General features: G+C 40.3%; 1 long non-coding RNA gene across 1 annotated transcript; it reads right to left on the bottom strand.

The window, feature by feature from the left end:
* Positions 1–7,953: 7,953 nt before the first annotated feature.
* LOC145550077 (uncharacterized) lies at positions 7,954–15,832 on the bottom strand. Its single transcript, XR_014085923.1, has 2 exons — positions 9,590–15,832; positions 7,954–8,572 (listed from the first exon to the last, which is right to left on the bottom strand). It is a non-coding gene; the product is annotated as an uncharacterized LOC145550077 (long non-coding RNA).
* Between the last annotated feature and the right edge of the window lie 3,932 nt (positions 15,833–19,764).

The following is a 19,764-nucleotide window of genomic DNA, read 5'->3' as shown; positions in this document are numbered from 1 at the left end:
GAAATGGTGGAGATGCTGATTTACAGAAAGGAGAAAATCTTATGAGACTCCGAATGATTATAAATGTGGCTAAGAAACACATTTCAATGCAGGTTTTAGCAACAAATGATGAGGAAACGGGGATTATCTGGAAGGGAGTGAAACAGCAACAAGAAGAAGGTAAGTTAAGATTTAGCAAAGAAAGGGAGCGTTGTGCATGTGTGTGTGTGTGTGTGTGTGTGATATTAAGGGGTCCAAATGCTTTTAGATGAGATTTCACTGCTGCAGAGGCTGAAGAATTTTATTAAGAGTCTTTATGTCTTCTGCCTTAAGACGCAGCGATCAGCATAATCCCTGTTTAAACAAGAGATAATGAATCTCCTCCTTTCGATAGAGGAAAGCATGATGCCGGCGCACGGAGGGAGAGTTGCAGAAATTATTGAATTTGGATTAGGAGAGGCCCATTTTAATAAGTCTGAAGTTATGCCACAGCATTAATGATAAGTTGCTCCAGGTTTGCAGGACTGAGCACGGTGTGGTGTGTGTGTGTGTGTGTGTGCGTGTACTTGTACATGCTGCAGACAGTCAAACAAGTGTTTAAACAGCAAAGGGAGATTTTTTGTGTGTAAAAATAAGGATATTTTCCTGATCCTCGCTTTTTTCCAGTTGTTCTGAGATCTACTAGAACAAGCGAGCGGCCAAAAAACAGTCCAATCATTGCACCTGTAACACACACAGCAACACAGCTCTACCCACAAAGCAACCCTTTTCATGAAAGCCCAAACTGCTCTTCCAGGGTATAAATGTCACGACTACGTGTAAAACTCACTGAACCAGCAGCCGAAGACGAGGAAAGATAAAGATTATTCCATGAAGCCAAAACCCTAAAATAGTTTCAAGCATCTCTCTGAAAGAAGCTGATCTACTTTTTAAAACAGTTTTCAGCAAACTGATCATGTGCTGCTTATTAATGCAAATATTGCTTTTTACATTTGTTCAAAAATACATTGAAGTCCTTATAGACCTGTTTTTTCTTCTTCTTTTCAGCTCATTTGTATTATTACTCTGCAGTCTTCCTGCAATGTCAGATAAAACCAGGCGGTATTCCTGTGGGGTGCAGCTAATTTATTTATTCAAACATAAAGATGGGATGCTGAAATTATGCAGAAATAATAAAACATACCTTGCTTATTTTTTATTTGTTTGTAGCCTATAGTTTCTTTGTTTCTTTTTTACACCAAAGGAACTGAATGTAGTGCAGGTTTTCAGAAGTAGGCAGAACATTATGACCACTGACATCGTTTTGCCATGGTAACTGTTGAGGAGCAGGTGGACATTTTGTCCTCAAACTTCATATATTAGAAGAAGGAAAATAGATTTAAATGAGTTTGACAAGGAACAAATTATGTAGCGACTGGTTATCAAAATTCAAAACAATTCAATCACTTATCATGAAAGTTAATTTCTGCTGAAACATGAATTATATTTTCCCACTGAGTTAATAACTGCATTCACATAAAAGTGGATTTTTGTTAATATTATTTATTGAAAGAGAAAGTTTATCTTTCTCCATTGTTGTATTTTATCTTTAAAATACAACAATAGTCCTAGAAAAACTCGTTTTTTAAACTGACTTTACATTTTGGCCTTTTTTTGGCCAACTAAGAGTTCAAGTCGTTTTATTTTTAAGTGGACAAAGCTAAGAAACACACAAGTGGTGAACATGACAGAAAAATGTAGGAGTTGGTTGTTTCACCAGCTGCTGTGGATTGGCAGCAGAATGTGGGACAGGCAGAGCTGCAGACTTTGATAAGAACAGACGTGTACAAGCCTCTCTGTGGCCTCCATGTCTACACTGAGCATAAAACACGTCTGCTGTGCCCACAACTGTTGTTACACTGTGCAAGTGCAAATACCTTGTTTTCCTCGTGTCCGTTGGGTCTGTCATGTCTCCTCATCTGCAAAACAGATTCAGTTCAGTCATCTTGAGGTTGTATCTAAATAATGTGGTCACTTAGTGCAAGTAAACTGTAAGATTAAACTCTAAAAGAGCCAGATATTTAAAACAAATGGCATTAATACACATAATTTCTGGTTACATTACAGCCACATAATGAAGGTTTGATCAGAGTTTGTGTATCTGACAGCTGAGTGATTACAAATGAGCAAAACATGCAGCAATTAGCAATCAGTGAGAAATCTGTCCTGCTGTGAGGAAATACGAAGGACTGACCAGCAACAAAGCAAGACAAAAGAAAAATCAGCTGTTAAAAAATATAAAGCAAAAAGGGGGAAAGCAAATACATTAGATTACGATTTAAATCTTATTTGCTTTTTATCTGTAATGGAAAAAAATAGTTATTTTGAAAAATAATGAGTTGAGATAAGAGGAAAAAAAGCAAAAACAAAAGGAGGGAAACACTTTATAACTATTATTCCAAACAGTAGAAACCATATATGGCTCTGGAAAAAATTAAGAGACCACTGCAAAATAATCTGATTTTACTTTTTATAGTTGTAGTTACATCCATCCATTCATTCATTCATTCATTCATTCATTCATTCATTCATTCATTCATTCATTCATTCATTCATCCATCCATCCATTTTCTTACACCACAGAAAATGGTGTAAGGATTTTCTTACACTTTAACTGATGAGCTGATGAGCTAACGGGTTGCAGGTGTAGGTGTGTGTGTGTGTGAGTGAGTGAGTGAGTGAGACACACACACACAAAGAGAGAGAGAGAGAGAGAGAGAGAGAGAGAGAGAGAGAGAGAGAGAGAGAGAGAGAGAGAGGAAATGACACAGGGGATGAAGGAAGTCTGATCCATATTCCAACCTGGAAGGTGGAAGTAATGTACCTATAAGTTGTTTGCCAACCGCCATAAAAAAGGAAATAAGAAGAAGAAGGGGTGGGGGAAAGCACACTAGGAAATAAATCTAACAAAATAACTAGACATAAGAAGCATCATAAAAACTTCTGACTAGCAAAAGGACTGGACACTGACAGGAACTGAAGTAAAAATAGAAACAAGGCAGAAATAATACAAAGAACTAAGGAGCACAAATAATAACAAAACTCAAACAATGCAAGATCCTGACATTTTTATATTTTGGAAATTTAAGGAAGTTTAAGCTTGGCTGACAACAGAAAAACAGAACAACCACAGAGAAAAGGTCAGATGATGTAATTATGATCATATTCTACTTTCAGAAACAGACTTCCACATAAATGAAACGGTTTGGACCATGTCATGTTTTTGTTGATATCTTTGAATCTCTTCAGCATGAATCAGTGAGGCAGAGATCAAAAACATGGTCACACAACCTTTATAATATCCTTAAACGTTTCGTCTCTTCATGTGAAGAGATATAGTTTCCTTTGCCAGGTTCTCTTGTCGAAGAAGAAATGAAATAAATTCCCCGGAGGAGCCTATAGATCCAAACTCCTCTGTCAAGAAAAAACACCTTTAAAGTGACATTCAGCACATCACAACCTGACGACAAGAAGGTCAGAGACAGAAGGCAGAGAACGGATTTAAAGGTTTTTATCTCTGAATACTGCAGGCGCAGGAGGTGGAGAGGCTAAAGGACGAGTTTGAACCAGAACGTATGTAAACAGAGCAGAAACACGGAGACCTCGGCTTCGTTTCAGGAGTTATTTAGACACGACTGCAAGTCCCGGATGCTACGACACCCACAGTTTGTTCTGGTATTTGTGGGGGTTTTGTGTGTGTTTCTTTTCTGATTATACCCGGGTTGCTTATTATTGTTAGAAAGACCTTAACATATTCAGTTAATTTTGCATATTTAGTGTTGTTTAAGGGCTGCACAGTGGGGTAGTTGGTAGAGCTGTTGCCTTGCAGCAAGAAGGTTCTGGGTTCGATTCCCGGCCCCGGTCTTTCTGCATGGAGCTTGCATGTTCTCCTTGTGCATGCGTGGGTTTTCTCCGGGTACTCCGGTTTCCTCCCACAGTCCAAAAACATGACTGTCAGGTTAATTGGCCTCTCCAAATTGTCCCTAGGTTTGAGTGTGTGTGCATGGTTGTGTGTCTCTGTGTTGCCCTGCGACAGACTGGTGACCTGTCCAGGTTTCCGCCTCTAGCCCGGAACGTTAGCTGGAGGCACCAGCACCTCCTGACCCACTAAGGGACAAGGGTGTAAAGAAAATGGATGGATGGATGGATGGTGTTGTTTATTATTCCTTTGTTTTTTAGTTAGTCTTTTTTCCTTTGGTGTGTAGATCCTTTCTCTTTAGTCCATCTCTCTCAGTATTAATTAGTTTCCTTCTATGTATGCAAGTTATCTAGTATGAGTCGATCTAACATTGATTGATCTCATTGATCGACTTTCTCACATTATTAAACTTAGACATATTTATAAAATATAACAAAACAGTTGCTGTAATTTTTCTCCGTTATGCCATCCGCCGTTCTGTCATATTATCTCGCCTTTGGAGCACATCAGTGATTTCTGAATGAGAAAATGTGGCTGCTCTGCCATGCAGCACGGCTGAATGAGCGCTAGGAAGTTGAAACTGAAGAAGCTTTTTGAGTGTTTCTATTTCATAACGAAACTGCATAAAGAGCATCTTGCATCCTAAATCGGACCGTTTGGAGTCCTGCTCTGTCCCGGTTTGGGACGATCTGACCATCAACTGGCTCCACTTAAGGATGACCTCTGCTGGATGGAGGCCAAACTGCAATACTAAAAGAAGGTCTAAGCCGATGTTAACTGAAACTAATTTTCATCTAAAAAAAAAAATCAACAATTAATTATAAGTTAATTGTTTGCATCCCTCAGTCCATCTGCTCAGTACTCTCTCTCTGCTGTTTAGGTCGGACTATGATACCCGACTCCGGTCGGCGAGGAGCGCCTTCCGTGACTGGGCCGGGGCGTGGCCGGACGATGGTCACCCCTCTCCTATCGCGCACAGCATGTTCGTGAAGAACTGGAGAACGTGGTGCTAAATGACTTGCAGACGACCTGATTCGTCTGCAATCAGGTCTAATCAGTTGAGTCTAATCCCCTGATTAGACTCAACTGGTTTTCATGTCACATTTAAGGCTTTGCTCATGTGAAGACCTGTAACTTTTCCTTTATTTTCCCTTTAAACCCTTTTCTTCTGCAGTTGGTTCCTCCAACAACTACAGTTAGTTTCCTTCCTGCACTGACTCAGCTGTATGTGTGAGGAGCCTACACAGATTTCCCTGTTCTCACTGTGGGTTTGCCTCTTCAGAGCCGTGTGTGAGTACAGCAGCATGGGGCTGCATCACAGCAGACTGTGGAACTGATGTGGCTGTCAGCTTGAATTAGACACAACCCTCTTTGATCAGAGGTGAGCGGCCTGCCTGCAGGTTCAGAAGAGGAGGAGGAGAGAGGAAGAGGGAGGAAATGTTGAGGCTTGCAGTGAAGGGCAGCGATGGAGCAGAGGGGGAGGGGTCAGAGGGCAATGGCCGGTGTGGTGGAGGCAGGGAGAAGAGATGTGGGTGACCGGACATTTACAGAACTGATTGGTTGATAAAAACTGAGGCTAAGGGTTAGAGAGCCACAGATGTTCTCTAACCCACACAACTCAAAATATCGGTTGTGTGTCTGGATCGCTGGTGCAGCGTTTTCAAAGTCGCATTGGAGTTTCAGGTTTTCACAAGTCCAATTAATCTGCATCCAATCTGAACTTCTACAAATAATTTATAACTTCACACTTAACCATTCAACACCAGATATATGACCTTCTAGGCAAGTATAATTATTCCCAAAATGCTTCATACCCCAAGAAAATTCTGTTTTTAAGTAATCTTTTCATTTTACCAACACATTTATGCTGACTGGTGGATGTTATGTTAATGTTTTGGAGCAGTAAGATTTAAAAGTTATTCTGCTGGAAAAGAGGAGTTCCAACCTCAAAGGCTTGATTGCTGTAATGCCAGTTAGATAATTCCATGAAAGTATAAATAACTTGTAATAAATATTATAATAAATATAAATAACTTTCAACATGCAAAGCCTTTCTTTGCAACTTTATTTTACTATTTGAGAGATGCCAGGCCTCATTTCCAAGCAGAAGAAAGCTTCTTATTTAAAAATAAAAATAGTTTTAAGTCTGAATCTTCCAGCAAAATGAAGATTTTTATCAGTCAGACATTATGAGTAAATGTTTAACGTGCAGCTGCAGGTTTTGCAAATTGTGACGTTATGCTTGATATATTCTGCAGAATGTAAGAGAGAACGTTTCTGAAGCCTCGGCATCTTAAACAGAGTTAGTACTTTTCTCAGAAATGCTAATAAATATGTCATTAAACATATTTTTACAATTTCTTTATCAAAAAATTCAAAAGGAAAAAGATCATTTTGCTTATGGTGGCATTTATGCTTTTCTGTGCTTTTTCTTTAAGGCAATGTTTTAAAAAACTGTTTTGTTTGTTTCTTTAAAATCCTCTTAAAAACATCTTAAATGCTTGAGATGAAAGAAGCATTTTTGATTACTTTACACCAGGCTTTACCGGTTCTGACTCTTGAATCATTTTCTCTTTTTAAATGTAAACATCTCCTAAATATTTCATTAACTGTCATCAGTGTGTCTGCATGTTGCCCCATCATTTCCCCTTACAGACACAGAGACAGCTGCTGGTAATAAAAGTCAAGCTTGATTTTTAAAACCTCGGAGCCCCGCGGCTTTTCCTGCCGTCGGCCCCGAGGCTTCGCCTTCCTGAGGCCGGGCATTAAAACGCTGCTGGCTGCCAGAGCTGCAGAAGTCAGACGATGTTAGGAGAAGATGTTGGGAAGCAAATTCTCAAGCTAATATTACTTCAAACAAAACATATTCTGTTTATGAAGGAGATATTGTGGTAAAAAGTAAGTTATATGTGACCTTTGAAGGTAGAAAGTGTAAGACAAGGGTTTATAAAGTGCGGATCGGGGGCCTGTTGTGAACCATGTACTGATTTTGTGCAGCCCGCAACTGCATTGCAAAAATGATAAAAATCTGACTTTATATTTTTAACCCTTGTAGGCCAAGGTCTAAATGGCCATTCCGGCGCGCAGTCTTTCTCTTCTCAGTGCTTCAGAGCTCGCTACGAAGCCATGCAGCGATCGCTAGCAAAACTACTACTAACACTACACACACCACAAACTCTAAATAACATACTTACTGTGTAAAAAACCTATCGAAACACTCTTAGTAAAATCCACAGCATCAATTCTCCCTAGTCTCTTGCCGTATCCAAATTCTCCCGTGTCTCCGTTCTACCTAGCAACAGACCGTCAACACATTTTCATTGGTTGTGTCGAAATGTGGTACAGTTAGACCCCCACACAGCAAGGCGGAAATGATCGATCATATTCCTGGCTTTATTGTCAAGTAAATAACCACAAAACCAATATAAAAACACCACTTTTATAAAGTTTGAAGTCCGTACTGTCCACCAGAGATGAAATGAACACTCAGTATGCCGTCTGTGTTATTACGAAGCTTTATAAATGTGTTACGTGCTTCCCCGCTCCACAGCGGGCTTCGTCCCGGTAGGGTTAATCAGGGTAAAATTATTACACACACGTGTTCAATGACCAGGCACTGATTCACCCAGATGTGCCTTAAATTATTTATTAAGCTTTGCTCCTAAATTATGCTTTTATTACTAAGTTTTCACAAAACCAGTTACATTATTTTCAGTCGATATAATAATTTTTACATTTTGGATTTAGAATAATTTACACATCCAATAAAAATAAATTGACTACTTTACTTATTTAGTTAAATTATTGCAGCTTAGTTTATTATTGAGCAAATTAAAAAAGAAAGATTTGTTTTTCTATTTCTCCCTCATGTTTTTGGCCTGTAAGTTCTTCTGATTTGACCATTTTGGCCCATAGGACAAAAAGTTGTGGTGTAAGAAGTTGGTGATGTGAAATCTGATGGATTCTGGTCTGATGATGTGAAAAATAAACGTGCATTCAGAGTTTGCACCGTAAAAGCAGCTCAAATCAAGTTTATTGGTTTAAAACAGCTTCAGTCAGTTCAAAATCAATAAAAAATAAAGTTGAATTGAACCTGAGTCACAACAAAGATCTCACCTGTGATGCAAACAGTTTTAAAGTAAAACATGAGAACTTTATTGAGGCAAATATCATCACAAAGCTGAGAATATTTAAAAAATGTTTTTTACATAAAGTCACATTGAGCCTAGATCAAAAGGAAGACAGATGTTTAATCTATGCATGATGCAACGTCTTTACACAGAGGATGCAAGACGACGCAGTTACAGAAGATCAAGCTTTTCACTGAAAGAGTTTTTTATTTTAGATTCTTATACTACAAAAACAAAAAGTGATTTATGTGTGATGTTTTTCTTCCTTTTGTTTTATCGGGTGAAAAGCGAACGAACCTAAAGGCAGCAGTCAGAGTGAAGAGTTGTGTTCGTTCAGCCCATCTCTGACGCTCTCACGTTGCTTTGACTCATAAGTGTAGTTAAAGAGCAGAGCAGAAAGAGTCAGAGCGGCCTGGAAACACTCCGTCTTTATTTTCTGAGTTAATGGTCTGCGTTCATGAATACCTGCCGGGTCGGCGCTTTGAGATTTAGTGCTGGTCCAGAACTTATGAGACAGATGAATCCAAGAGAGAGAGAGAGAAAAAAAAGCCTTTTTAATGTTTACAGCAGATGCAGGCTGCATTAATTGCACACAGACGTACAAATCCAGAGACGAAGCCTTCATTTGTCTTACTGAAAACACACAAAAGAAACGCTGTTTCCAGAGTTACTGTTTTCTGGAGGTAATTAGTTTAATTTGCTTTATGGTTTAAATGGGGTCTGCTTATTCTGAGGAGGAACCTGAGTGAAGTTTCTCCTCACACTTTCTTCAAATTGAACAAAATTGGTGTCAAACTTCTGTGCTGTTATCATTTTAACGATGTTAATAAATATTTCCAGAGGTCGTCAAAGGTCAACCAGTCGACGCATTTACACAATCAAATGGAATATGGGGCCAGTCAGCTGGTTTGTGCAGCAAAAAAAGTCATTTGTGCCTTATAATTTTTATGATTGAAAAAAGTTTCCAAATCAGTAATTTTGTTTACAAAAAAATCACAGAATAATTAAAAAATGCTGGAGGGAAAAGATGTTAAATATTATTTAATTTTAAGAAAAACTTATCAACTTAAACTTTTTTTTTAACAGATTCTTGAGAACACGTATGATCATTATGTGACCCAAAATGAAAAAGAGTTTGACACTTTTTGGCTTAGCTCAAACCATCTTCATGTGTTCAAATGGCCTAGTCAAAGTCCAGACCACTTTTATTGAAATATCACATTGAAAAGCCAATAACAACATTGAAATTTGTGGTTGGGATGTAACACGAGGTGAAAAGGGTTAAGGGGGAGTAAATACATTTGTGATGCTGTGCTGAGCTGTAGCCACACCGAAGGGAAGTGAGGTTCATTACCCCTCAGTGTCGGTCACTCAGCACTGAGCCGCACACCGTGGCATGCTGGGAAATCAATCTGAGCAGGAAAACAGTCAGTATGGATCCATTTACACAAAAACAACCTGAAACAAACAAATCCCACCCAGTTTCTGATGCTCAGCGTCATTACAGCCCGTCATTAAATACCTTCACAGCTTCAACCTGCAGATGATCACATCCTCACAGCTTCTTTTTGCGTAACTATCAGGAGCGGGAATCTGACTCGGAGGCATGCAGCTTGACTCCAGCTTCAGCTCACACCTGCAGAAAGAAATCTGTGATCAGGATGAAGTTTTATCATTCCACGCTTTTTGTGGCGGAGAATAAACGATTGTGTGTTTGAATCGTCAGAGTTTATCTGCAGAGCCGAGTCAGAGCGGCAGGATAATGTGGTTTCTGAGAGCTGTGCTCCACTGCAGCTGGGTTAAGATGTGTGTGTGTATGCGTGCGTGTGTGTGTGTGTGTTAGATTGAGTGCTGGGCCAGAGTGCAGCGAGACACAGGTGTATTAAATTGGGTCAGCGTTTTCATTTCCCAGGGTGAGCACACAAACACACAGACACACATTAACACCACTCACTGTGAACCCTGACACACCTACACACACTTATACAATCCACATCAGCTCACACACTCCGCTGATAAGTCGGATTAGGAGTTATTTTTTGCATCGAGACTAAGATTCCTCCTGAATCAGACAGCAGGAGAGGAAGGGAGGCTGCTGCTCCTCGGCCCAACATGTGTGTGTCTGTTTGTGTTGAGTGTGTGTGTGTGTGTGTGTGGGTGTGTGTGTGTGTGTGTGTGTGTGTGTGTGTGTGTGTGTGTGTGTGTGTGTGTACGTGTGTGTGTGTGTGTGTGTGTGTGTGTGTGTGTGTGTGTGTGTGTGTGTGTGTGTGCGTGTGTGTGTGGGTGTGTGAGGAAGCCGTGTTTCCACACAGTTCAAACCTCCGGAGAGCCAAAGTCAGAGAAAGGTCGCTTCCCATCAAAGACGCTCCGGCTTCCGTCAAAAAAGCCAGCGAAGTTTTCAGCCGTGTGCCCATTTTTATGGTGACCGCCCTTCCTCATGTTTACCTCCGCATGACTGAACTCCATCATGAAAGCCGCTCCGCGACAGCAGCAGCAACAATGGAGGAAAGCAGCGGGAATGTACAGTACAGCGAAGCTGAACAAATATCAAAGAAGACAAAGAAAAATAGCTGAGAGAGACTCAAAGCGGCACAGAGTTGGCTGTTGGCAGACAGTGGAAACCTGGTCGGTTCAGGCTGGAGACGCTTCGTCAGCCTACAGTTTGATTCTGCATGAAAGAAATACAGCTCTGGAGTCTGTTTTGAATAAGAGACATGAGAATATGGATCTAAAAGGACGTGAAGCTGTTGCTGCTGACATGCACACAATGCAGGCGTAATTAGACTATTAGAAACATATAAATGGAGGCTAATTAGCTGAATATATAATCATAATCTCTGTTTTTTTGTAGTTGATGGTTGCGCAAGTCTGATTTATGTTTATTCATGCAAAGCAGTTCTTATGCAAATGAAAAGATTAAAATTCAAATGACACGTTTGTCAGTAAAGGAGGAAAAAGATGACATTTCCCTTTTATTGCTGCTTTGGTTTGAGTCACAGGTATTCAGAGTATTCAGATGCACCTTTCCACCGCCGAGACAGAAACATTTATCTGAGGTTCAGCATCAATCGATAACGATCTGATACAGGAAAAAAGTGCTGAATTGACTTAAAATGTTTCTTTTTTTAACATAGATGTACTGAATTACAAATCTATTTGATAACTCTCCACCGGTAGCAGACACTGAGACACACCCATAACAGTACAAGCTTGATAAAACATGTAAAAACAACCCAGCTTTAATTTGTTCAGTCAATTCAATTAAGAGTTTAACAGCCGATGTAAAATAAAAAATAAAGTAACTCAAAAAATCAATAGGTTCCCTATTGGTAAAATCAAACTGCAACAAATGGCTCAGAAATGCAGTTAGGAATTGTAAATATAATACAAAATCAATAATAAAGCATGAAGTTGCTCAGAGGACAAAGTATAGAATTAGACTGAATAGATCTGCTCTTATAGAACGAGCACATTGTCACCGATACACGATCTAGATTTATTTATTCATGTCAGGACTGATGCTAATATCGGATCAGGTCATAAACAGAATGCAATAAATCTGACAGTTCAAAAAATCAGACATCTAACTAAAAATGATCCCAATTTAGCTGCGAGGAGGAAGCAGGTTTTTTTATTTCATTATTTTTATTTATTTTTTTACACAGAAAGTCACCAAAGATAAAATCAGAACATGACGTAAGAGCAGGAGTTTAACTGAAATACAAAACAAGGCGACTGGAGGTGGAAGTCATAATAAGAGAAATACTGGAGAGATTCAGAGCGACGAAGAAACAAAATAATAAACATCTCACAGGTTTTATGTTGGGCTGCACAGTGGTGCAGTTGGTAGAGCTGTTGCCTTGCAGCAAGAAGGTTCTGGGTTTGATTCCCGGTCTTTCTGCATGGAGTTTGCATGTTCTCCCTGTGCATGGTGGGTTTTCTCCGGGTACTCCGGTTTCCTCCCACAGTCCAAAAACATGACTGTCAGGTTAATTGGTCTCTCCAAATTGTTCCTAGGTGTGAGTGTGTGTGTGCATGGTTGTGTGTCCTGTGTGTCTCTGTGTTGCCCTGTGACAGACTGGTGACCTGTCCAGGTGACCCCGCCTCTCGCCTGGAACGTTAGCTGGAGGCACCAGCACCTCCTGACCCACTAAGGGACAAGGGTGTAAAGAAAATGGATGGATAGTGTTGTTTATTATTCCTTTGTTTTTTAGTTAGACTTTTTTCCTTTGGTGTGTAGATCCTTTCTCTTTAGTCCATCTCTCTCAGTACCAGAGATGGGCACCAGCAACCCTCCCGACCCCACTGAGGGACAAGGGTGTAAGAAAATGGATGGATGGAGGTTTTATGCTTCAAAGTTGTTCCAGTGCAAAGAAAGCAGCTAATTCAACTTTACAAATTCTGCAGAGACCCAGAATTTTATTAATCTGTCTGATTTCTATACAGTTTACAAGAAATATTTGAAATAATGTTAAAGTGCAGGTGCATGCAGCTGAGGATCAGATGCATCAGTCTTTTTCTTCTTGTCTGGTTTTCTGCCACGGTGAATCATCTGTCTCCATTTTGCCCCGCCCTCTGATCCTCCACCCTCACACCAACTAACTCCATGTCCTCTTCATGACCTAAAACTAATAGGATATTGATTTTCATGATGACTGACTGTAAACACATGACTGTAGCTGTAGCTTAGCAAACTAAACTTGATTGATGTCCGGCTTAAAAGCTTTTGTTTCAGAGCTGCTAAACTTCTGGAGTAGATAAGGAAAAGATATTTCTACTTACTTGCATAATAAATGAAATATGAGCACAAAGGCAGGAGGAAACAATGAATTCAGCATGAAAGCTAGCAGCTGTAGCAGCAGTAACAGAAGTACGGTCAGTGAAGCATGAGGCTTTGCTCATTTGAGTAATATGTGCCACTTTGTCTCGTCTCTGTTCTTTTCTGTTCTTCTAAAAATCGATCCGAGACGACCATCCTGTTTTCTGACCTACTGAAGGAACTCCAGAGTTTGTTTGACATCCATATCATCTCGTTTTGTTTTCACTTCTCTTCTCTGTCTTTATGTTTGCATTGAGAGGAAGGAAGGAGATTTTAGTCCAGGTTTTGACCTTCTAAATGACCTGTGACATGAAGGTCACTTCGATAGAGGAGACTGTCAGGTCAACTTAAAGTTTCCACCCAGAATGGCTCACTGGAATGTCACCCAATGTGCAGCAGCAGATCAGATAACAGTTATAATAATGATAGTAATGCACTTTAAAACAGCTGCAAAATCACCTTACCTAGTGCAAAAACAATGAATTTTGCACCTAATGGGGGGGTCGTCCTGCCTCACATGGAGGAGTTTAAGTATCTGGGGATCTTGTTCATGAATGAGGGAAGAAGGGAGCGGGAGATTGACAGGCGGATTGGGGCAGCGTCTGCCGTGAAGCGGGCGTTGTACCGGTCCGTCGTGGTGAAGAGAGAGCTGAGCCAAAAAGCAAAGCTCTCGATTTGCCGGTTGATCTACGTTCCCACCCTCAGCTATGGTCATGAGCTTTGGGTCATGACCGAAAGAACGAGATCACGGGTACAAGCGGTCGAAATGGGTTTCCTCCGCAGGGTGGCTGGGCTCTCCCTTAGAGAGAGAAGCTCGGTCATCCGGGAGGGACTCAGAGTAGAGCCGCTGCTCTAGAGGAGCCAGTTGAGGCTCGGGCATCTGGTCAGGATGCCTCCTGGATGCCTCCCTGGTGAGGTGTTCAGGTCCCACCGGGAGGAGGCCTCGGGGAAGACCCAGGACACGCTGGAGGGATTACGTCTCTCGGCTGGCCTGGGAACGCCTTGGGATTCCCCCGGAGGAGCTGGAAGAAGTGGCTGGGGAGAGGGAAGTCTGGGCCTCCCTTCTGAAGCTGCTGCCCCCGCGACCCGACCCCGGATAAGCAGAAGAAAATGGATGGATGGATGGATGGATGGATGGATGGATGGATGGATGGATGGATGGATGGATGGATGGATGGATGGATGGATGGATGGATGGATGGATGGATGGATGGATGGATGGATGGATGGATAGTGCAAAAACGTCACATCAAAAGGCTCGGATTTTTTTATTATTATTATTTTTTGGGTTGACTTTAATAAACTGAAATGTAAAGGTGCGTTTTTTTCCCCCTGATGTTAAAACACTGAAAACTTGTGCACTGTATTGTATTTTTTATACATTAATGTGTGAAGTGTGTCAGTAGGTGCAGAGGTTCAATAAGACTTTTCTGTTCACTACAATCTGTCTGAGTGGCTCTGATAAAAACAGTTTGGCAGCAAAAGAACGGCGGCGATTTGAACCAAAATCTTCTTACTGCAGGGAAACCGACTCCTCCTCCATGCAGCTGCTGAGAAAAATTAGTTATGGCAAAAAATCTGACACCCATAATTTGTGAGATGCATAATTTGAACAGTAAAATGACGATCTGTTCTGTTTCACGTCACACTTACGTTATTCATCCATTTCTCGCTACAGCGGGGTCACCTCATCCCGTTCGCTTTTCCTAGTTTGGCATCAAATCTGCCAATTAGAGTGAATTTACCTCGACGGGGAAGCAAAACGCTGTGCTGCTGTTGGAGGGGATATGAAGTCAGTAACACACACACACACACACACACTCACACACACACCTGTTAGACGATCTCTGTCAGCATTCAGTGACACAGCAGGCCTGCAGTATTCACACCTGTCTGGATCACTCAACACAGAAACGGAGCAGAAGCTGCGCTGGTGAGGAGGATTCATCATTTCGTCTAAACAGAAGCGGTGTGACGAACAGTTCAGCGGTTTGGCTTCGGTGTGTCTGCATGGGAACCGTCAGCCGAGCTGTCTGGGCTTTTTCTCCTCCACATCAAGACATTTGAGCCTGGAGATCTTCTGACACATCCGCCAACAACTCATGTGTTTTCCAGGAGCTTTTCTTGGAACTGTGGATCCCCTTTAAAGGAAACCGTCACCTGTGCTCTTTGGTAGTTTGGTGATGAATTTCACAAAGTGTCACGAGCGACTCCGACTTAGCCCCTAAATAAATTAAAGTTGCTATTTTTTTTTTTTTTCTCGCTGCATATTCTGAAAAACAAAACCCAACAGTTTTACTGTCACTTTCCACAGGTGTCCAAAGGAAAAAATAGAGATCCATTCATCAACATGTGAGCCTGAGTCCTGCAACAACTGTGGCCTCTGAAGGCCTTCAAGTCTCGCACAGAGTGAGAGACGGAGAGAAACAGCTGCACGCTGATGAATGCCCCGTATTCTTTCCACAGGAAGCAGGTTCATCTGTCACCACTGATGCAACCCTTCCAGTCTCGCCATTCAAAACACACACAGGCGCTAACACCGCTTCTCTTTCTGCCATTATACTCCCAGCTGGTCTCTGCAACAAATGCTCCTTTGATGCATCTTCCCGGGGGCCAACGCCAGCATCACCACCCTCCTCTGCTCTTCCTCGCTACCCGCTTCCTGCATAACATTAAAGTCACTTCCAGCAGCCCCTTCATAAACTGTTGCTCCCCACCGACCCATTCAGAGGCGGCTCCGTCCTCCAGCAATGAGAGAGGAAGACATCCTGCCGCTCCTGCAGAGGAGCCAGCGTGAGCCGCAATCAGACATCTATTTCCAACCGGTTAACCTATTTGTCTTTACTAAATACGGATAAAATATGTGCAAATGCAAAATATCTACATCTCCAAGGTGATAAAATGTGCAATTTGGTTGATGTATGGCTTCATGCCAGAGCGGCAACGCATAGGTGCCACAAAAAGTCAGCAAATCTGTGAAAAAAAATATTTAGTTGTCACCCAGAGGGTTAAAAATTAGAATACTCTACATCTTTTTACAGCATACCTATGTTATTTTATATTTATTTCCTTATTGCTATATTATCAAAAATTAAATCAATTATATTTCATTTAAAGGTTGAGATTTCAAAAACGTCAACAATTTAGAAAAAAACATTCAAATAAAATATTTTGATGTTCTTGGCTTTGTACGTTCTTATATCAAGACAAATGTAAAAATGGTCTGAATTAATGAATATAAAACCAATGTTTTTCTACCACGGGGTCATTTTTGCAGGAACCACCTCTGGAGTCCAGCCACTCATTAACCTGCATCTCCTTCACTTCCACAGGTGGATGCATGCTGCCCTCAACTTTCCACCAAAATCCTCGTTTTCACGAAGTGAAGTATAAAATTTCCCCCCTAAAAAAAGATTTGGATGCAGTAAATCTTATTAACCGACAGTGGAGATTATGTATGTTTATCAGGGCAAATGAGAAACAGCACTTCACATCCAGCTGGCGGATCCACAGGAGGAAAATCCAGAGCCCAGATTAGAGTGAACATACATACCTTTACTCATTTCCCGATGATAGGATTAAGCTTCTGTTTTGGGTCTTTAGTCCTCACAGGTTGTTTGGACGGCGGCAGCATCAGAGATTTTCAGGTTTGCACGTCTGTTCTTACCTTTCTGGAAGATTAGAGGCTGTCTCCTGCATCAGGCAGGATGCTATTTGGGTAACAAACCATGAAATCCGGTTGTGATTATGGATGTCAAACATGTGCTATTGATTGCTACCTTCCCTTTTTAGCTTAGGGGCCCCAGACAGAAAGGATTATATCGATATCTTTCCGTTTGTTTCTTTGACCTTTTGAGGCCGGACCATGTAAATTATATTCAGAGTGTTTGATGAATGGGGCAACACAGAATTAAGCTTCAAGTATCTTCATTATTGACAGAGACACACTTTATTAAAACGACGAGGCTTGGAGAATGAATATGATAAATCATCAGAAGAGTTTTCAGAGGAATCTGAGCTTCTGTTTAAAATTTGATCAGGTTCCTGATACTCTGAGATTCTTTCTGTTTCTGATGCTTGCATATTCAGAGCCTTGAAAGCTTGAATTTTTCCACAATCTGTCTCTTTATAACCACAAACTTCAATGGATTTTATGCAAAATTCCAACATAAAGTATAGTTTTGTTTTGTGAGGGAAACTGATCCACATTTTTTGCTTTTTTTTCCAAGAAAATCCAACAGCATAGGATTAATCAATACCTTATAGAAACATCTTAAGCCTGTATTGGTTCTGCAGGAGGTTTCTTCCTACTGAAAGGTTTTTCTCTTTTCACTGATTGCATTATGGTTGCAATCATCAACCATAATGCAACTTTAAGGGTACAGAGTTAAAAAACGAATCTTGGCATCAGTGATTACAGAGCAGAAGTTTGGCATTTAGCACTTTTTACATCGTTGTGATTTTATGAGTTTGTACAGTTAAAGTAGATTATATGAGGACTTTCAGCGTAGGTTTTATGATAAGAGTTTTATTAGCTCACCTGCTCAGGGACTACAGATGGAAACTAGCTTAAGCTAAATCTTGTACAAAGCATCTTTTATTAATGTTTTTAGCACATTGCCGCCTGTTTTAAATAAACAAAGCTAAGTAATACAAAGGCCTACCAGCTAAATCTGCTCATTTTTACCCAAACTGCAACAAAACCAACTTCAACCACTTTTATAAAAATACTTTATGCAACTTAATATACACTCCGGTAAAATATTAACAAACAGAATTAATTTTAGTCAAATTTGTAGTTTTTAGACTGAACAAAAAAGCAAATAGAAGCTAATTTAGAAAGTTTCCTGCATTTTAATGAAAATGCCACCACAGTACAGCAGGATTCGTAGGGAGAGTAAATTACATTCCCATAGACTCATTATGAAGACAGTTAGTTGCACTTCCTGTTTAAGGAAGTTATCCTGAAAACACAATGTGGTCCGTCACATAAAATTCAATAAAATACTCTCAGGTTTGAGGTTGCAATGTGACAAAATGTGGAAAAGTTGGGTGAACAAGAACACGACTGCAAGGCAATGAATAAACAGCACTCAGCTCAGGCAGGCTGACCTCTGCTGTGACTTTGCTGCATGCAGCAGAGATGAGATGACATCTTTGTCTCTTCAGCCTCATTTAAGCTGATCTTGCAGAGCGGCAACACTGCTCTGTTAACTTTAAACCTGATATATGGCTGCTAAAGGTACAAAACCAGAAGAAAAGGACAGAGAAAATCTGTATCAAGGCTAAAAAAGGCTCAATTTAATCTGAGCTCTTACGGTCAGCTTTTTGTTTCCCCTTTAATTTCCTGCTGAAGTGTTTCACCTACCTGCAATCTCACAGAAAATTCAAAGACAGGATGTCACGGATAAAGAAGCAATCATCAGTCCAGGTAGAGCAGTCAGAGTGAAGCTTGAAAACATGTTTTTTTATTGCACACTTCAGTTTTTTTTATGTTTTTTTTTGGAGGGAAAGTGGGCAACAAAAAGTGGCAATACATGTTCAACAACCTCTGAATTTATTACCTTCAATAACAAAAGAAAACACACACAAATAAAGTCTACTTCACATAAAAACTCAAACATTATTCCCAGGTATTAGTGCACCACTATATGAATAATGAACTAGCAGTTTACAGTCACGCTAGCATAGGTTTCTGAAAAACTTTTAATACTTTTAACTGCATACGCATCACAGTTATGAAAACGAGACAAAGTAAAATCCAGTGGGGATAAAACTGTTGAAGCTCTTACTGTTTAACCACCCAGAAGGGTCAACCTGCAGTCTGACTGAACAGAGGAATGTTTGTCAAACAGAAGGAAAAGTCAACGACTGTTGGTAGGTGAACACATTTAAATGCCCCGAAAAGAACTGAGATGGCAGCAGTGTGCGAACGGCCGTTTGCTGCACACTGTGGTCCAGTCAGAAGAAGAAGAAGAAGAAGAAGAAGGAGAAGAAGAAAAAAAAGGAAAAGAAGAAAAAGAAAAAGAAAAAGAAGAAAAAGAAGAAGGAGAAAAAGAAAAAGAAGAAGAACTTCATCAGCGGTGCAAACAGAAAACAGGAACTCAACGTTTAATGGTGGAAAGCCTTCCAGTTTAAAATATATTTACACATTACCCTGAAACATTTTTTATCAGATAAAGGGAAAGACAAAAATTAGCTCATTAATAATAAAAAGGTACAAAAATATATATTTTCCAAATCTGAGAGAAAAAGGCACTTCTACAGACTAACTGAAACACTTTAGGCAGTGATTTTAATACAAAGCGCAATTAAAATACGACTGAAAGAATTATTTATTTCAGCAATTCAAGGGGAAATTCACATATTGTATAGATTAAAAACAGATTTATTTCAAGCTTTTAATTTTGATGATTATGGATTACAGCAGGATCACTATAAAAAGTATTTTTAAGGTAGAAAAGCATTGGCCGACGAGAATGAAGAAGAATGCTGGCTTGGACTTATTGGAAAGTTCAGTGGAAGGAAAACCTTTGCTAGATCACAGGCAACAGCACGCTGCAAAAATATAAAATATTACCAAGTATTTTGGTCTAGAATGAGTCAGAACAGGCCGTTTCCAAATATGTTGACTGAGTGCAGAGTGGATATCCAAGTATATTGATAGAACATTTAGTGGAAGGAAAAACAGGATATTCACAAGGACTTTGACTGAATTTGTTTAATTAGATTTAGGGTTTAATTCAAAACGTAAAGTCTGAGAGTCTGAATGAAGAGTGCAGAGGCTCAGAGTTGGAGTCCACTGGGTTTCATCAAGCCAGCACAGGAGTTTACTTTTCTTCTGCTGTAACCATCAGCACAATTAAATGGTTGACATG

This window comes from Poecilia reticulata, chromosome 22, assembly GCF_904066995.2.
Source record: "Poecilia reticulata chromosome 22, P_reticulata-male-v2, whole genome shotgun sequence".
Lineage (NCBI taxonomy): Eukaryota > Metazoa > Chordata > Actinopteri > Cyprinodontiformes > Poeciliidae > Poecilia > Poecilia reticulata.
Note: the sequence above shows the minus strand (reverse complement) of the source record. Positions and strands in the feature narration are given on the sequence as shown.